The sequence below is a fragment of the Sinocyclocheilus anshuiensis genome, unplaced genomic scaffold (genome assembly GCF_001515605.1).
Source record: "Sinocyclocheilus anshuiensis isolate Anshui unplaced genomic scaffold, SAMN03320099.WGS_v1.1 scaffold911, whole genome shotgun sequence".
Classification (NCBI taxonomy): Eukaryota; Metazoa; Chordata; class Actinopteri; order Cypriniformes; family Cyprinidae; genus Sinocyclocheilus; species Sinocyclocheilus anshuiensis.
Window position 1 is genome coordinate 44,910 of NW_015542373.1, and position 13,477 is coordinate 58,386.

The 13,477-nt window shown below is 34.4% G+C and overlaps 1 pseudogene; it reads left to right on the top strand.

The window, feature by feature from the left end:
* The window catches only part of LOC107692248 (multiple PDZ domain protein-like), a 53,364-nt pseudogene extending 44,064 nt beyond the window's left edge, over positions 1-9,300 (top strand).
* The last annotated feature ends 4,177 nt before the right edge of the window (positions 9,301-13,477 follow it).

The window sequence follows — 13,477 nt, forward strand, 5'->3', positions numbered from 1 at the left end:
CTCGTTTTCTCAGACGCTTGCAGAAAAAGGCTTCCCAAAACAAAGTTACTGGGTTAATCTTTTTCACGTTTCCTCGGTTGGTAGATGCACCGGGGACCTGATTATAGCACTTAAAACCTGGAAAAGTCAGATTTTCATGATATGTCACCTTTAAGGTTTATAGTTAATTGGGGTTTCCACATATTTCTGCACACTGATCAGAATTGCATTCCATATTAAATCTGTATGGGACTAAAATGTTATTTTAGCATCTTTTATCTAAACAGCTGAAAATGCTTCAGTATGTCTTGCATTTAATGTGTTGTGTTCAAAACCCTATAACACTTGTGATGTTCCAGGGCAAAAATGCTTGTAAATCACTCATTATGGTATATCATCACCAAATATTGGATTAAATCTTTTTGTCAACTTCTTTTCTTTCATTTAGGACTGGTTTTGTATTTATATTTGCATCTGATTAATCGTAGGCCTCGTTTATCTGAGAGTAGGCACCTCATTTTTTGAGTGAAAAAAGCATTATTTATGAATAATTTTCACAATATTAAATACAAACTGATGAAAATTTGCACTGTTTATCACACTAGTGTGCTTTAATGTTTAATCAGGGAGTTTGTTTTGAAAGGCATTTATTTTGTACAAAATGGCACAAAGTCACACTTGTGGTGTTCCCGGTCAAAAATGTCCAGCCATTCAGAGTGAATGGGAAAGATCACAAAACCCGTAACCCGTTTTCTTTTATCGGAGTAAGGTCATAAACGGCTTAAGCATAAACCGGTCGACCCAGGTAGTTTTTTGCCTGTTAAATGGTTATGTTTTGATGTCACAACAGGGAAATAAACTGATTTATTAATGAAGTCATGTTTACTTGCATTGTCAGGCTACTGATGTGCATGTAAACGGGGAAAACTGGTTATTTTAATAAGCTGGTATTTGTGAGTTATCAGCTTACTGGAGTGCATGTAAACGTGCTCATTGTCTGTTGCTAAATTAGTAATGTGTGTAATGGTGCATGAGTATGAAATTAAAAAATTTACACAAACATCTCTTTTTAAATGGTATTCCGTTCACATCCTACTTTCAAGATTTGCATATAACATTAAGATATGACTTCAATTGTGAAAAAGAAAAACACTTTACTTTAGCTTGCTTTGAAAAAGAATACTTACTACAGAAATAATATACTTTAAAAGAGTATACTTAAGTGTGAACTGAATGTAATGTTTTCAGACACTAAAACTAAAATGTCGATTGTGATTAAATGTAAATGTTTTATAGTTTACATTTATATTCAATGCAATTAGCTGAACTTTTTGACTCACTTAAGTAGGACGTAAGTACATTTTAAAATGTAACTACTTGTACTGCCGAATGCACTGTGGCAATAATATATAATTGTGTTTAGATATGTTAAGAAAAAATGTCTCAAAAAATGGTCAGCTCAAGCAATGCAAAAATGTTGCTTAAGTTTCTAACTCATATTTAATAGCACTGAAGTGTTAGGTTTTGTTGTTGTTGTTGTTGTTTTTTTTTAGCAATACAGTCAACTTTTAACTGAGTTGTACTGGAGTGTATTATATAAGCAAGATTAGACAAAAATATCATTTATAATGGGATATGTTTTAGAAATGCAGTAGGCCTATATATATAATATACTTGTAATATATGTAATATCAAATTACACTTAGCAGTTAAAATGCTAATCAAGTACTTCACGTGTGCTTTAGTATGTTAGTCAACACATCACAATAAATGTACTTCTTGCAAACACGACAAAAGATTATTAAAATATTATGATTTAAAATGTATTTTAAAGTAAAACGTTGGTAACACTTTATTTTAAGGTGTCCTTGTTACACATGTTACTTGTACATACTATTATAATACAATTAATTATGCATAATTACATGCAAGTAACCCTAAGCCAAACCCTAATCCTAACGCTAACCATGTAGTAAGTGCGTGTAGTTAATTAATATTACTCAGTATAATTACACTGTAACAAAGACACCTTAAAATGAATAATAATTTGACATTATTACAAAGGTCACTTTTTAAAAGTGTACTTAAGTGTGTTAAGAAAGTGTCTCTCTTTAAGTCACTTAAGTGGCCTTTTATTTTATTCATTTTTATATATATTTTTAAGATTTGAAGTACACTACAAGTGCACATTCAATAAAATTATTATGCAAATGGTATACATCTTTTTTTTTTCACAAGTGCCCATAAATGCATGTTCAGCTCTGTATCTCTGTATGTGCTGTCAGTGATTAACTCCGTCTCTGTCTCAGGAGCGACACAGGGGTGTTCGTGTCGGACATTGTGAAGGGTGGAGCGGTGGAGACAGACGGACGGCTGATGCAGGGAGATCAGATCCTCTCGGTTAACGGCGAGGACGTTCGTTCAGCCACTCAAGAGTATGTGGCCGCGCTGCTCAAGGTGAACATTAGAGTCAGTCGGGTTTTAAACCGACAAAAAAAATGTAGTTTTTATATTTTGTTTTCAATTCATTTTAGCTAAGGTTTTAGTAATTTTGTTGTGCTTTTGTCATTTTTATTAGTTTTATTCTTTATGTCTACATAGTATTATTTATTTATTTATTTTAAAATGTATTTTAGTACTTGAAGATAAACGAAAAAAAAAGATTTGCTTAACCCTGGCTCGGCATCTAGCTGAAATAAAATGAGTTTAAGTTGTTTTTTTTATATTTTAATGTTTAATTTTATTTTAGCATTTTAAGTAACAAGTTTATAGTTTTAGTTCTAGTTTTTTGCTAACAATGATAACCCTGGTGAAAAGCTGAGGAAGTAATGTGCGATAAGATTTGAGAATTGTTAAAGGGGTCCTATTATGCTCTTTTACAAAGTCTTGATTTTGTTTTGGGGGTGTACTAGAACATGCTCTCATGCTCGGTGGTTCGTAAAATGCATTATTTTTCACATAATTTACATTATTACAATACCTTTCTCCCCAGCCTGGCACAAACGGCTCGATTAGTTCCGGGTTTGATGAAGGCCCGCCTTCCGAAAAACTAAATGTGTTGTGATTGGTTAGCTGTCCCAGTGCGTTGTGATTGGCGAACAGCTTAGACGGTGTTTCAGTACTGCCACGCCCCTTGCCAAAGCAGCAAGTTCCACCTGCTTTGGTTTAGTTAAGGATGGCGTCAATATTGCCATATCAATTTGAGCCAGATTCAGACCCCGAGAATATTGAACAAGAGGATCGCGCAGACCCTTTGCGCGCACGGATATTGCAAGACATATTAGAGTGGTAACGTTATTGTTGTTGTTGTTTGTTTTTTTTTTGCTAAATCACGTTTTAGATACGATGTCAACAACCGCTTAAAAATAAGTGCATTTACTATGTACAGATAAGTGCAACGGTAATATGTATTATGTTTATTGTTCTTTAATTCTAACGTTGTAACATGAATTACAGTGAAACTGTTATACAGTTTTATACCATAGTCTCGTAAATTCTGCAGATTGCATCATTATCCAGTATTGTACTGTCAGCAATTTATGAAAAAAAAAACAGCGTTTCTTCGACATGGCGAAAACTTCTTCCTCGTCGTCGTCTTGATGCACTCAACCAAGCATTCTAACCACGACCTCGCCCCTCCCCACCCCCCAACCATTCGAATTTCTGTAGGCGGGATTTATTTTATTGATATTCTAATGAACCACTTTGTGACATCACAAACCCCGGAAACCAACGCTGTAGTCCAAACGAGCCGTTCGTTGTAGTTCTTGAAAAGGGATTAAAAAAAAACAAAAAAAACCGAAATATCTCCCTTTGGAGTGGACTTAGAGATTTGTAATTTTGTAGATCTTTTTTATGCCCAAACATACACACTACACACTGACTAAAATTCAAAAAGTGAAAAAGCATATTAATTATAAATGTGATTGATCTGGTGTGAATGTGAACACCAATACGCAAGTATCACTCACATGAACTGGTTTTGTCTTCCCTCAGAGTTGTGCTGGTCCAATCAGATTGGAGGTGGGTCGTTTTAAGGCGGGGCCTTTCCACTCGGAGCGCCGTCTGTCTCAGAGCAGTCAGGTCAGACGCACATCCCACTGTTAAAGACTCACATCCATCTGAAGCTATGATCACAAAACACATTCTCACACAATGAGCGAGTTTGTTCTCGAAAACTACGGTAGTCAGATTTTAAGCAGGTTTGACAACTGTGACTAGTTAGAGCAGGTCTTACAAGTGTGCACCAGTGTTATTATAGTAGTGTTTATGGTAACACTTTACAATAAGGGCTCATTTGTTAACAATAACATTTGTTTATTTTAAGGTGTCCTTGTTACAGTGTAATTATACATTTAAGTACTGAGTAATATTAATTAACTACATGTACTTACTATATGGTTAGGGTTTGGCTTATGGTTACTTGCATGTAATTATGCATAATTAATTGTTATTATAATAGTAAGTACATGTAATGTGTAACAAGGACACCTTAACATTAAGTGTTACCTAATATTTTTGCAGCATTTATTAACCTTTGTTAATGTTAGTTAAAAAAAGTTTGTTTGTTCACACTGCATTAACTAATGTTAACAGATACACTTTTGATTTTAATGATGCATTAGTAAATGCCAAACTTAACTAAGATTAGTAAATGCTGTAGAAGTATTGTTCATGTTAAGTAATATAGTTAACTAATGTTAAAAAATTAAACCTTATTGTAAAGTGTTACCTTATTTATTATTTATACTTTATTTTATATTTATTATTATTATATGTATTATTTATTATTTCAAATCACATTTTTATTTGTCATATACATAACCATCCATAGTATGCATGCAGTGCCATTTTATTATTAAAAATATGAATTAAAATTCAATCTTAAAACTAAAAAAAATGGTAAGAAATGTAAAAGTTAAAGAATAAAACTAAAATACAGGAATAAAAGAATTTACATATAAAAAAATAATATACTAAATAGAATAGTACTGAAATGAATTAAAGGATAAAAGGTAGAGATAGAATATGTACAAAATAAATAGCAATAGAAATACATTTTATACTATTGTATTTATTTATTATTTTATATTTATTATTAGTATATGTATTATTTATTATTTCAAATCACATTTTTATTTGTCATATACATAACCATTCATAGTATGACATGAAAAAAGGCTAAGAAATGTAAAAGTTAAAGAATAAAACTAGAATATAGGAATAAAAGAATTTACATATAAAAAAATAATATACTAAATAGAATAGTACTGAAATTAATTAAAAGATAAAAGTTAGAAATAGAATATGTACAAAATAAATAGCAATAAAAATACATTTTATATGTAGTATTTATTTATTATTTTGTACTATTATAGTATTTGTTAATATTTTGTATTAGCTTTTATTTTTCAATTTGAATTTTCATTCAGATTAAGTTTTAGTAATTTTTTGTTTATAATTTATATAATTATATTTTAGTCATTTTAGTTCTTCAGCTTTTTTGAGTTGTATTTATATTTTATTTCAGCTTTTATTTCACAAAAAAAGTTTTAATCGTTTTAGTTTTAGTTAACGCTGGTGTGCACCTAAAAGGGCAGATTAGTCAACAACTGAAAGCACAAAATTCGATGAGTTTGAGTCGTGCAGTCTGTGTTTGGTGTGTTTGCGCTCAGATGTGTGTAATATCTCTGTATTTCCAGATCAGCGAGACGGGCAGCGGGAAAGTCACTGCAGCTTTACAGGGAGACACCGAGAAAACATCCGGATGTAAGAACATACAGCAGTCTGTCCGCTCAAACTGCTGCACATTATGATTCATGCTCGATTCTTGATTTTCAACCTTTCCTTCCTTGCCTTGCAGTGCTGGATAGAGACGTCAGGACGGTTGAATTCACAAAGGTCAGTTACACTGATTCAGTCTCGAGGCCTGTTCACACAGAGAGCGAATAGATTTGACAGAGTTTTGCTTTCTGTTTTTTATATATATATTTTTTTCCTTTTTCTAACAAACTATTAAAATAACCAATAAAATAAGGTCATTTGGGTCATGTGTCTAGGCTGTGAGGCTAATTTGTTTCGTGTGTGTGTGTGTGTGTGTGTGTGTGTGTGTGTGTGTGTGTGTCTGTGAGTGTGTGTGTGTGTGTGTGTGTGTGTGTGTGTGTGTGTGTGTGTGTGTGTGTCTCAGGGCCCGTCAGACTCTCTGGGCATCAGTATAGCAGGAGGGGTCGGCAGTCCTCTGGGTGATGTGCCCATATTCATCGCCATGATGAACCCCAGCGGCCTGGCAGCTCAGACGCAGAAACTCTGGGTATGTGTGTGTCTAACATCTGAAACAGAGTTACAAACCAGGGTCACATTTGTGAATCGCAGTCTCTCGTGTTTATTATGTTTGTGTGTGGAATAGATTGGAGACAGGATTGTATCTATCTGTGGAGACTCGACTGAGGGAATGACTCACAATAAAGCTGTTTCACTGCTGAAGAACATGACAGGCATCATTCAACTACAGGTACAAAGCACCACGGCACAGCAGCCATCGCATCCACTGTGACAAGAAGCATTCACTTCAGCATACATTACAAAAATAAAAGAATTCTCTTAATTGTGAACTGAATGTCATGTTTTCTAAATCTTAATGGCATGTTAATTGCAATTAAATGAAAATGTATTATAGTTTAAATGTATATTTAATGCAGTTAGCTGAACTCTAGTGTGCTTTTTGACCCACTTACAGTTTTTAAACATTGCTTAGACACTAAAAGCGGTACTTGAGGCGCACTCAGTGAAACCATTCACTCATCTACCTAATCTATAGACCAAGACCGCTAAACTACAAGCACATTACACGCTTTAAACTCAGTTTGCTATTGTGAAACAAACTTTCTGCAAAACTCTAAACACAGTTCTCTACACACATTCAAAACTAACAGCTCTTTTGTTTCATTTTGGAAACACTGCCATTGAAATCCACTCATATGGGGTGTTTTATTTGAATGCGGATGTGATGTGTGTGTTTGTTTGTGTGTCTGTGTGTGTGTGTGTGTGTGTGTGTGTGTGTGTGTGTGGGGGTGTGTCTGTGTCTGTGTGTGTGTGTGTGTAGGTCGTTGCTGGCGATACAACAGTAACTGGACCGTCAGCAGAGCAGACAGCAGGACTCACAGCCAGCAGCATTTTTCACGATGACCTGGGGTTTGTACACAAAACTCTCTTCAGCCGTCATAAAATAACTCATCATGTGCCAAATATGACTAAAAACTGGCTTTAGTGAGCAAACAGAATAATGGTTGGTTTATCCCGAATTTTAATGATAATAGGTCCTTTCTGTATTCAAGTCACCTTTATTTCTACAGCGCTTTATACATTACAGATCGTGTCAAAGCAGCTTCACAGAGATAAACAGGAAAATAGCAGAATTAAATATAGAAACTCCACTAGCAAACGGTTCAGATTCTCTAAAAGACAATAGTGTAATTATAAATCATATTTTCTCTCAATTTATTATGCATAATCGTCTGCAATGTTTGCCTGCTGCATTGGTTTCAAGCCTCCACAAGCTTTCAGGTTTGCGGTTGCCAGATATATATATATTTTTTTTTAATCCAGAACTCCATAAATTCTGGACTCATACAGTGTGTGCATTTTTGCATTTCAGCCAAAAACTGTTTTGCATACATCATTTTATTTCATTTTTTTAAGGTTATATAACACCCAATGTCATTGTATGAGAAGAGTCAATAACTGGTTACATCCTCATTAGCAAAAATAATTGCAGCCAAACACATCGTATTAATGAATGAATAAATAAATAAAATTGTATACGAGGTAAGAAATGTATTTGTGACCCTGGAGCACAAAACCAGTCATAAGTCGCTGGGGTATATTTGTAGCAATAGCCAACAATACATTGTATGGGTCAAAATTATACATTTTTCTTTTATGCCAAAAATCATTGGGATATTAAGTAAAGATCATGTTCCATAAAGATATTTTGTATCAAAACTTATTTTTTGATTAGTAATATGCCTTGCTAAGAACTTCATTTGGACAACTTTAAAGGCGATTTTCTCAATACTTTGATATTTTTTTGCACCCTCAGATTCCAGATTTTCAAATAGTTGTATCTCGGCCAAATATCATCCTATCCTAACAAAATCAATGGAAAGTTTATAAAATTGACCCTTATGACTGGTTTTGTGTTCCAGGGTCACATATGGTCAGGAAATTTTCTTAATTGAACCCCCTCTTGTCAAAAAGTGCATTTTTGATACTTTTCTCTTCTAATCATGCCCCTGTTTGATAGATATAAAATAATGCAATTTAAAAAGTGAAATCAAAACATCATTCTCTTCATCTGTGTGTGTGTGTGTGTGTGTCCAGTCCTCCGCAGTGTAAGAGCATTAGTTTGGAGCGAGGGCCTGACGGACTGGGCTTCAGTATCGTGGGTGGATTCGGCAGCCCTCACGGTGACCTTCCCATCTACGTCAAAACCGTCTTCAGCAAGGTAACGCTTTCACACAGCGAGCGTGTTCATCCACAGATGCCACCACACAGATACAAACATTATTATCTGATGTGTGTGTGTGTTCAGGGGGCCGCGGCAGAGGACAGGCGTCTGAAGCGTGGGGATCAAGTCATCGCCGTTAACAGCCAGAGTCTGGAGGGAGTCACTCATGAGGAGGCCGTCTGTATTCTGAAGAAAACCAAAGGAACCGTCACACTCACTGTGCTGTCATGAACACACACAGGTCCTGTAGTTGTTTCAAACACTGTGAATGAGAGCATTGTTTACTGCTAGTTTGTGGATGAACCAGCAGACTACTACAATCTGCCGTACTACGCTGAGAGTGTAGAAACGATCCACACACACACGCATTTGTGCTTTAAAATGCTGAAAGTGCACACAGTTGCGTGACACAACCCGTTATAATGTACTTTCCCATCATGTGATCATTAGAAAATGCACAAATATCTCTTTCCTGTTACGTTAAAAAACTGGGTGAGCTCCATTGGGTTTCCATGCAATTTGCCAAAAACTGTGTAAAACACTAAAAATTAATGTAAAAACAGAGAACTTCTATTTTAGCTGATCAGAGACTAAAAATTTGTGAGAAATGTAAAAATTCCCATCCATTTCTATAGTGTTGTCCCAAATGAGCTAAAAATATATACGTACACTGTAAAAAAATTCCGTAAAATTTACGGTAAAAAAACAGCTGTGTTGCCGGAATTTTACCATAAAAAATACGGTAGCAACATTTTAGGTTTTACGGTTTTAACTTAGATTTACGGTTAAATACTGTCATTTTATTAACTGAAATAATGTTAGTTCATGTTAATTCACAGTGCTAATGTTAACGTTTGATTTTAATAATGCATTAGTAAATGTTGAATTTAACAATACTTTAGCATTTATTAAGCTTAGATCAAGTATAAAGGATATTGTTCATGCTTAGTTCATGTTAACTAGAGTAGTTAACTAATGAACCTTATTGTAAAGTGTTGCCATAATTTGTTGTAATTTTATTGACAAACTCAACTAGATAAAAAAAAAAAAAGTGAATTTTCCTTGGACAATTCAGAAGATAAATCTTCAATTTCGACTAAACTCCGAGTTGTAAATTTCATACATTTTCATGCATTTCATATTTTAGTGTTTGACACGCTTTAATAAAGATTTTCTGGTTCTTAACTGACTCTTGGTTGATTTTTGGCAAACTGCATGGAAACCAGCGAGGCTCGGTGGGAGGTTCATATTGACCCCAATGCATTTCCACAGCCTTTCCAGAACATAGATGTGTCAAACGTTTGCATGCACATCCATGACCCTAAATGAGAAATATTTGCAACATTTCAACAAGAAATAAACAGTTTAACCAGTGTTTCAGTTGAAAAAAATCGAATCATCAAATTGACCCACAACACAACAGGAGGGTTAAAAACTCTGACGGCTTCCAACATCAGTGGTGTTGGGGGAAATAAATCAATGAAATGTTGTGCAATTAGTCATGGGAAAAAATATACTGAATAGAATATCGTCTATAGCAGCAGTGGCCAACTGTTTAATATTTGAAAAAGTCTTTCAGCATGAATTAAAGAAAAAAAAATACAGATCGAAGGATCTCAATTGTACACACCGTTAGAAAAAAAATGTGAAAATTATAAAAACATGTAAGCAATACTCCTAGCATTACACTGCAAAAAAATATACTGACGGGGCAATAGGATGAGCGCACGCACTCTTACAGGATTTTAATCAAGACAATTTATCCTGATTATAGACTCAAAATATTTGAGCAACCACCACTGCTTCTTAAAGAAAACTTATTTTATATAGACAGAACAGACTGTTTGATATTGGTAGCAGTGTGTGTGTGTGTGTGTGTGCAATGTGCTGATGATTTATTTGAAAAGAAATACAAGCATCAGTGCATTTAATGACGTTTCTGGAATTTTGCCTTCATCCGAGACGTTTGCTGCTGGATGTAGAACAAACTACTGTGATATATTTTGTTATATTGTCATTTTCCTCTGATACAGTATTGGATTTCACTACAAACACAAATAAAAGTGACCTTCCGCACACAAAAATCTGTTTAATTTCATCTCGTTAGTTATTAGATTTAAATACACAACTTTTTGAAATATATATATAAAGCAACTTGCATGATTACAATCACTTTATACAATGCAAAAAAAGTGTAAATTACAAATATGAATAGACATTTACTTCAGTCGTCGTTTGTCAAGTATATCTGTTCTTCAAAGGCTTTTTTCTTCCCAAAGACTAATTCTTCAAGATTCAAAAACAATCCCAGAATACGGTCATATATTACATTATATACTTCATCCACACAGACGAACAAGATTGCACTCATTCTGCTGGCTGTTCAAAAATGGATCGCCTCTATTGTATGATACAGTTGCGTCTATCAAACGTATGACTGTAAATGAATCTTGTGTTTTTGGAGGAAGGAAAATGCAGAATGGGCTATTCTATGTAACAGATTTAATATTTAATTAAAAGCATCACTCTAAATCAACACTGAATCCACTACGTTTTCTAAAAAATCAGAACGTTTGTAACATTTTTGCTGGTTCTATATAAAACATTCGCCTCTCAGTTTCATATGGCACTTTGTACACTCCAACATATGTATACAGGAAGTTTCACAAATATATAACTTCATATTCCATATGCATGAGAGAAATGAAAGGTCACGTCAGTCTGAAGCAGGTTTCCACACGAGACGACGAGCTCGGGACAATCATTACAAGAGTTCTGGCCAGCTTCACTCGCAGTAAAATGTCAAGCAAACCCTGCATACTCTAACAGACAGGAACGTACTTCTGTATGCTTTTTAATGCTTTAATGGGATTTTTAAAAATTGATACCAAGGACACTCAAATAATATGATTTTATAAAGACAACAAATAGGCTTTTATAATGGTTTCACAAACAAAAAAAACAAAAAAAAGTGGGGGAAAACTATATAATTGAAATATTATCTGGAGAATATCTACTTTGTATTGGGTATCAGACAAGCATATTTTCAACCCACTATTAATTAGTTTCATTTCACGATTAATTTCATTTCCAACCCGTCTTTACAAAACAGAATAAACTGGAAATATTCTCAAAATGGGTAAACATTCATTGTTTTTTATTTTATTCTCAGAATTTTTCTCTGGACCCCAGTTTGGAAACTTTGGTCTAACAGTCAAGATTACATTTGATGTTGTGAAAAACTAAAGGAGAACAATCTGGAAGGTTTTTACACCACGTCTCTAACCCTAAAAATAAAAAAATTATTTTGTCTTCAATACCTGTCTATGCATGTTTGAACATGTTACAGGCTTGATGTCACACACGTCTGAGACTACTAGTGTAAATGCATTATTTTGCATTTTAATATTTTAATTTTTCCCCCATTATCAGCATAACTTGAAACACTGAAGCAACGTAAAACCTGATCATCCATGCTATCCCAGCAAAGAGCATGCTGTGTGCTTTAATGCAAGAAAATCTGACCTTTTGCACATAGTTGCCATACTTTGTTTTTGCTTATGCGATTAGTGACCTAGAAATTGTGCAGAATCAGATACTTTATGCAATACATGTTTTTTTTAAAACCCCAAAATATTTCCAGGTTCGAGTTAGATTTTCAGTCTGGTCTCAGACTTTTGGACCCCACTCTATATATAATTGCATTTTACATATGTAATAAATATTCCATAATTAGAAGAAATGTAAATAATAATAATGTCCCTTTCAAAACGTTTTAAGGTTTCCACTTAAACCTATTGTTCATGGTAACAAGAGTTTCCACCAGTGCTTCATCCACTGTCTGAAGATGATCTTATATTTATTTACAATAACAATAATAATAGTGCTAGTGACTAGGGCTGGGAATAAGTAAAAAAAAAAAATCAATATTTTCCTGCTTTCTGACATTTTACCAAAAATTGTTGTTGTTCCCGGTGTCCTGACATTATTGATTATTTGAACCTAGATTTGTACTAATTTTACTCTTACTATATAATATTAAGAGTAAAACACAGTACAAATCTAGGTTCAAATAATCAAGAGAATTTTTCCACAAAAGCTTCTTTATAAAATTAAAACAAGAAAACTACTGTTACCATTGGAGTTATAAAAAAAATGCTTTCATTTGAAAAAAAAAAAAAAAAAAAAAGAGTTTGTTTGATTAATTTCTCCCTTTAGGACAGCATGCTGATTCTGTACAGCATGTTTTTTAGCTGCCGAATAAAACGGAGGAATGCCGCTGCTTCCCTTTATGAATTTGCCTGGTTTGTGTGAACAGTAAGAGATCAGACTGACTCACAAGCGCTGCCGCAGGCGCCCTGAGAGCCGAGGATCTGGGACTGAGAGCGTGAGCGTCAGACCAGGAGACGCAGAGGAAACGACAACGCTGCTCCCAACGACAAACCCAGAGCCAGAAAAAACGTCATCAATGCACCGGCCGTCTCGCCATCTTTAGGCTCCACAAGCCTAGAAAGAGAGGAGAGGAAATAAACATCAGCATGTGACATTTATGAAGTGTGCAGTGTGTTTTTAAAGGAATAGTTCACCTGAAAATGAGAATCTACATATTGGATAGTCTTAGGATTTATTTTTTCATCTGAACAGATTTGGAGAAATGTAGCATTGCATCAGTGTCTCAGCAATGGATGCTCTGCAGTGAATGGGTGCCGTCAGAATGAGAGTCCAAACAGCTGATAAAAACATCACAATAATCCACAAGTAATCCACACCACTCCAGTCCATCAGTTAACATCAAGAGAAGAGAAAAACTATGTTTGTAAGAAACAAATCCATCATTAAAACGTTTTTAACTTCAAACCATGGCTTCCAGCTAAAATACTAAATCCATAATCCATAATATTTTTTCTCCAGTGAATAAGTCATCTGGTCTGAATCAGGAGAGAAATCTGCACAGATCAAGCAGCGTTTACAAGCCAAAACAGCTCTAAACAA